This window comes from Psammomys obesus, unplaced genomic scaffold, assembly GCF_907164565.1.
Source record: "Psammomys obesus unplaced genomic scaffold, mPsaObe1.curated_primary_1811, whole genome shotgun sequence".
NCBI classification, from domain to species: Eukaryota; Metazoa; Chordata; class Mammalia; order Rodentia; family Muridae; genus Psammomys; species Psammomys obesus.
Window position 1 is genome coordinate 356,790 of NW_026590305.1, and position 7,468 is coordinate 364,257.

Genomic DNA, 7,468 nt, shown 5'->3' on the forward strand with positions numbered 1-7,468 from the left:
TGTGTGTGTGTGTGTGTGTGTGTGTGTGTGTGTGTGTGTGTGTGTGTATGTGTGTGTGTATGGGGGGGTGTCCTTTTAGTTTCATTTTCCCTTGTTTGTGAAATGGTTAGCTTTTATTTTATTTTTCTCCATTTCTTTTTTGTTTTTATTTTATTAATTACAGTTTATTCACTTTGTATCCACCCTGTACCTCCTTTTCTCTTTCCCTCCCAATCCTGCCCTCCTTCTTCCCCACCCATGTCCCTCTCCCAGTTCATTGATGAGGGAGGTCCTTCTCCCCTTCCCTCTGATCCTAGTCTATCAGGTCTCATCAGGAGTGGCTGCATTGTCTTCTTCTGTGGCCTGGCAAGGTTGCTCCCCTCTAAAGGGGAGGTGATCAAAGAGCAGGCCAATCAGTTCCAGTCAGAGACAGTCCCTGTCCCCATTACTATGGAGTGCACTTGGATACTGAACTGCCATAGGCTACTTTTGTGCAGGGGTTTCAGGCCTTCTCCATAAGTGGTCCTTGGCTGGAGTATCAGTTTCAGAAAAGACCCCTGTGTCCAGACTTTTTGGATCTGTTGTTATCCTATCCAGGTCTTACTCTCTCCCACTTACTTCATAAGATTCCCTGCACTTTGCCCAAAGTTTGGCTATGAGTCTCAGCATCTGCCTTGATACCCTGTAGGGTAGAGTCTTTCAGAGGCCTTCTGTGGTAGGCTCCTGTCCCATTCCCTGTTTTCTCCCTCCTCTGAAGCCCATCCCCTTTGCCTTTCTGTTTCACCTTACACCCATCAGAATGGCTAATATGAACAACTCAAGTAAGAGGATGTGGAGAAAGGGGAACCCTCCTCCACTGCTGGAGGGAATGTAAACTTAGACAACCACTTTGGAAATTAATCCGGTGCTTTCTCAGACAATTAGGAACAGCGCTTCCTCAAGATCCAGCTATACCACTCCTAGGCACATCCACTCAGCCATGTTTATAGCAGCTTTATTTGTAATAGCCAGAAGCTGGAAACAGCCCAGAAGACCCTCAGTTGAGGAATGGATACAGAAATTGTGGTGTATCTACACAATGGAATATTACTCAGTAATAAAAAACAAGGAAATCATGAAATTTGCAGGTAAATGGTGGGAACTGGAAAAGATCATTCTGAGTGAGGTATACCAGAAGCAGAAAGACACACAGGGTATATACTCACTCATAAGTGGATATTAAACATATGATATAGAATAAACATATAAAAATCTGTACATCTAAAGAAACTAATCAAGAAGAAAGACTCTGGCTAAGATACTCAATCCCCATTCAGAAGGGGAAAGAGAATAGTTAACTTTTAAATCATAAATTCCATGATTGTGAAACTTCTGGGCAATGAAGGCAGGACACAGATGGATGGATGCAAAGGAGAAGGAAGAGAGACAGAAGGGAATAGTGAGATAGGCAGTGAGAACCACGTGGAGAGATGCCATACTAGACAAGTCAGGTTTAGTTAGAGGCTAGCTGAGAGACTGCCTCAGCAAAAGACCAATGGCCTTAAACTAAATAGATGTCTCTGTGTTTTTATCAGTTAACCTCAGGCAAGATCCATGAAAGTCCCACAATAATATGCTATCCTAGATGATAAAAAATATATTAGGCAAAAATTCAGAAAATATGAATAAAGTCTTACTGAGTATATACCAATATTTCTTGATTAATTACAACAAAGATATCGCAATCAATGCAAGGTTAATAACAGCCAAACTGAGTGCTGTTATATGTTATATGAACTATGAAGTTTTTATGTAAATCTAAAATTATTCTAGTATTAGAAGGGAGAGCATTATATATGCACATTTAATTTGGGAAAAATCACTTGAATGTGTGGCCTTGTGTAATTAACAAGCTAATCTAGGAAAAATAAGGTAGTTAATCATTTATTCATATTTTCATTGTGATAGGTATTTCTTCCTAGCTTGCTAAAAATTTTGAATACTAATTTAAACATAAATAAATTACAAACTGAATTGTATTTTACTGACATGTGAAGACCATCTTCTGAAATGTACGCTGAGTGATGTTTAAACTTGTCTCTCACAAGCAGAAACATTGAACTTCAAATGGATTTTTCACTGTTGCCTGGTGAACATGTTTCAGGATAGGTTCACTAGTCATACATGAAGGATTGCTCTGTAGCAGTTCTCTACAAGATTGAAACATTCCATCTTACACAGAAACTTCTTAAACAAGAAGGTAAACAGCTCAAACTAACTTCAGGAATTCTCTGAAACTGACTAGATTCACTAGCCCCCTTCCAAGCGTAAACAAAAAAAGCAGCTGAGAGTCACTCCCAGACAAGCAATGCTGCAAAGATTTTGAGAAAACAGAAACCTGTCTAGCTTCCTGGAAATTGTTCAGGCCAACTGAGCCACCTAAAGAGGACACTCCAATCTGTTGGGCTGCATGAAGACACTGCAGTATCTTCTGGTTCCAGGCTCTTGTGAGGTATCACCAGTACTAGGTAGGCTTTGGTGATATAGCTCTGGTAAGTTATACCTCCCCCATATTCCCGTAAGTAAGCCCAATAAAACATCAAATTGCACTTTGTTTGTATCCGTACTTTGTTCTGTTATAGTCTTCTGAATCTAAGGTGAGTACATATGCATACTGAGCCTCCTCCGGAGGTGTCTTGTCATACAACACTGATTCATCACATAAACACATTCAGATGCAGGAAGAGGAAGGTAAAAGAGATGACTTAGCATTCAGCCAGATAAGCAAGAGTGCTTGCTTGCTTAAAGGTGAAGGTCACAACTAATGGATACAGCAAGCCTCTAAAAATGGAAGAAGACAAGAGCGTAAAGGCTCCTCTGAATCCTGCAAAAGGCTGCTGCCACGTTGATCTTAGCCTGTGAAACTCATGTAGAATGCTGAACAACAAAATTAACAGAAAGTAAATCTATGTTGTTTTTCATGCTTGGATAACTTCTTATCATGGCCATAGAAAATTAATATAGTGTTTCAAATACATCCCATTTCATGTATGACTTAATAACTCAATCTTTATTATTATAATAATTTTATTTACTCAAGACTGCTTTTTCATGTGTCATGAATTTTAGTTGAGGGGAAATATAATGTCTAAAATTATGACGTAACATTGGTGTGCATGACCACAATTTGTTGTTTGGTAAAATAACTGTGGACTTTGAGATAGATGAGATGCAGACTTTGAAACAAGCTTTTAGTTTTTGTGTTTTTAATTACCCTATTTATAAATGTAAAACTCGTGTTCTTTGTGGTTATAGGTTTTAATGTTGCTGTAAAGTAAATTTTCAGATTTAATCTGGCATAGATCCATCTTCCATGGTTATACTTCTTTTCTTTTTACATAGACTGCCTTAATGAGAGTTGTGTTATAGCTGTGTCTATATGAGCTGAGCATCCCAATATACAGTAATCTTTATATTATGACAAGTTTTGATTTTCTGATCGTTCATTCTCTGTTTGTTGCCAAGAAAAGCTTCTTTGATAAGGGACAAGAGCTGAATTTACCTCGGGCATAAGAATAAGTGTAGTGAGAATTTTGTTGTTGTTGTTGTTGTTTAAACCCAGTTGTGTTATATGAAATATGTTTGTTTTAATCCCAGATGTGGAATATGAAGCTACGTCAGATTGTCCACAACTGCTAACTATGATTTGCTTTAGGCACTAGAAGGGGCAGGTTTTTGCTAGCTGCAGATAGTTTATGTTTAGAATTCTGGGGACTCTTGAGAGGGTATAAATGTCAGAACCCAGAAAGTGGTAGGAGCATTCCAAAGACAAAAAGGGTGGCTGCTGCTTCCCTCTGCTGCTCCCTCTCTGCAGATATGGAGGTTTGACAAGAAGAGGCTGGATATATCCTAATTCCAAAGATTGAACTTGTCCCAAAGAACGCAATGACCCTAATCTTCAGGAAGTAGTCCAAGGAAACATTTGTCCCTTTCCTCTCTAACCTGCCTTTCCTATCTGGTGTTGGGGGTTTGAAAGGGTTAGGGTGGAATAAGGATTAGAAGGGAGGTAGAGGTATAAGAACCCAATTAAAATAGCTAAAAATATGCCAACAGATAAGTTTTAGGAATTTACTGATTTAAGAACTATATTGGTTTAGTGAAGTGGGAGTAGTAGGTTCTCCTCTAAGATCCATGACCTTGGATAGTTGGTTAGGTTTTCAATATCAAGTATGATTCTCCTTCTATTGAACATACTTTTTAAGTCCAATTAGACACTTGTTGGTTACCACACAGATATGAGTGCCACTAGAACACCTTTTGGGATATTATGATATATTGGCCTCATGGTTATTATAGTTCATAGGCATCAGAGCTAAAAATAAAAAAATCATTAATTATGTTGGCAGAAGTGATGAAGTCTCCCACTAACAAAGTGTTGGGATCGATGTGTGAAGAAGGACTCTAGGTAAGATGCTCAATCCTCATTTAGAAAGACAAAGAGGATAGACACCGGAAGAGGGAGAAAACAGGGAACAGGACAGGAGCCTACCACAGAGGGCCTCTTAAAGATTCTACCCAGCAGAGTATCAAAGCAGAGGCTGAGACTCATAGCCAAACTTTGGGCAGAGTGCAGGGAATCTTATGAAAGATGGGGGAGATAGAAAGACCTGGAGAGGACAGGCGTTCCAAAAGGAGAGTAAGAGAACCAAAAAATCTGGACCCAAGGGTCCTTTCTGAGACTCATACTCCAACCAGGATCATGAATGGAGATAACCTAGAACCCCTGCTCAGATGTAGCCCATGGCAGCTCAGTGTCCAAGTGGGTTCCCTTGTAAGGGGAACAGGGGCTGTCTCTGATATGAACTCAGTAGCTGGCTCTTTGATCACCTTCCCCTGAGGGGGACAGGGAGGCAGCAGCCTTACCAGGCCACAGAGGAAGACAATGCAGCCAGTCCTAATGAGACCTGCAAGGCTAGAGTCAGATGGAAGGAGAGGAGGACCTCCCCTATCAGCAGACTTGGGGAGGGGCATGGAAAGAGAAGAGGGAAGAAGGGTAAAATTGGGAAGGGACAAGGGAGGGGGCTATAGCTGGGATACAAAGTGAATAAATTGTAATAAAAATTAAATAAATAAAAAGGAAAAACATGTTGGCAGCTTACATACAAAATTTCATGAAGCCAAACTTCATGAAAACAAAAAAACTTTCAGATTATTCCTACCTTGAATCTTCTGAGTCCTGTATAGCACATGTGCTATTTCTTCAGCAATAGGAATTTACCTTAAACCTTGTTGAAGCAACCAAGGATAACAGTAATAACATATATTGCTTTGGACATTACTTGGACTACCATTATCAACAACTCAAATGGAGTTGTTTATACCTGGTAATGTGGTTTTGTTAGATAGTTTATGGCTCTTACGGTAAGAGTTGCCAGTCCAAGCACCAAAGCACCAATACATACATACATACATGCATACATACATGCATGCATACATACATATATACATGTATATGTATATAGAACCAAAACAACTTGCAAAAATATCTGGTTAATATGCCATATAAACACTGAGTAAACTCTATGCTTGAAATTTACTGTTTCAAATAAATGTAATAGTGATTTATAGTAATCAGAAAATAATAATAATTGGCATAGATGTCTAGGTATCAGAGTACAAACCTGTATTCCCATAACATGGGAGGTTAAGGAAGAAGTTTAAGGCCTTCTTAAACTTAAACCTCAGCTACATAGAGTTTGAGGCTTCCTTGGATCACATAATAACATTCCTTTCCTTCCCAGCCCCTCAAAAAGAGGGAGACATGGAACAATAGATCAGCAGAGGGATGGAGAGAGTAAAGGAGGAAGTGTGAGAGGAAGAGACAGAGAGAGTAAAAATAGACTACTATTTTGCCTTATCTTCTAAGCCTTCTTGCATTATAATTTTGTGTGTGTTTCATGTGTGTGCGTGTAGTTCACTTTATTTTCAGATTGTGTTTCTTTCTATAATTACATTATTGCAGACAGTCATTTGTAATTCTAGTCATGTAGCCTTGGCTTAAAGAAGTACTGAAGAAGATAAGCCCATAAAATTGAGGACTTAAGAGTCTAGCCAAACTGCTTTGAAAAACTTACATGAGAGTTAGAAATTACATTGTCAAAGAGTTATAGAATGCAAGGACATTTGGCATGATATACAGAGATTAGGCCTGCCAGTAGGTAGTGAAATAACCAAGGAGAGAGAGAGAGGAAAAACCACTCAAAGGGTATTTTGATAAGGGCCAACCATAGAAATGTCAGGCTGTATTGAAGTGAACCTCAACTGCCTTGATGGAAAGCTTTGTAGGTATCACTGTCATGATAAATAACATGTAAGTGATTGAGCCACACTTTGATTTTTATATAATGAATGGAGCCATGTACCATATCAGAGAGTTTAATTGTTAAGGTGAGATGCCAGGGGACAGAGTAATGTGTTCCTCATGTAGTGACCAGAAGTTCAAAAATGGCATAATGGATTTTTTATATTCAGAAATGATCTGAAGCTTTTTTCCTAGGCAAGAATATATCTGAGTTTTTCATTATCATTTATATAGTGGTCTGGTTGAGAATTTTTTACATATGATCGGATCAGAGTATTACCTCTCAGATTCAGCTACATCAGGCATTCTCAAAGTGAGAACAGGCTCATTGTGAGTTCAGGCTGAAAACTTTTCATTAATTATAATGTTTATGAAAATATTTTAACATTTCACAGTTTATTTTCATGTAAAACATATCTTATGTACTAAATATCAGATTTCATGTAGTAAATTCAACAAGTGTGTATCATATGCAATTATAGAAAACTCTTTCCTGTACTCTACTGAAGAGTCAAGTGTTTAAAAGTGGTAAAGTACTTTTTTCTGCTCCCACATCCATGTTAGGGGCCTAGTAAGAACTCATACATGAAATCTAAATGAAAAAAAAAATGAGTGCATCAGAGACCCACAACTGAACAATGTGCCAAGAGTGAGTGAGATACGTTGGAAAGTTTAGTCCTAACTGGGTTTTCTCCATAAAATCTTCCGATTGGGGTTCAAGAAAGCCCAATGGAAGAAGAGGTGAAAGACTGCAAGAGACAGAGGATGAATGAGGTGAAGGAAATAAAGCCTTCTAAACAAACCAGGGCTGACAGACATATGAACTCACAGATACTGTAGCAGCATGAATAGAGCTTACTTTGGTGTAGATCAGATGAGTCCCAGTGCTGAGAGTACAAGTGGACATATCTACCATTCTTAACCCAGAAGCTATTTCCAATTGACAACCATTAGCAAAGGAAAAATTAGTTTTCCCCAATGGAATCTCACTGGGTATACAAAACACTCTCAAGGGAAGGTCCCACACCCAGTAGTAAATGGCAAATACAAAACACATTCAAAGGCATTTTTGGAGGTTGTCTCCTGATGCGTTTTCAGGGCATTTGTTTTAAAGTTACAGATCTTTTAGGTATATATCATGGTTTCTAG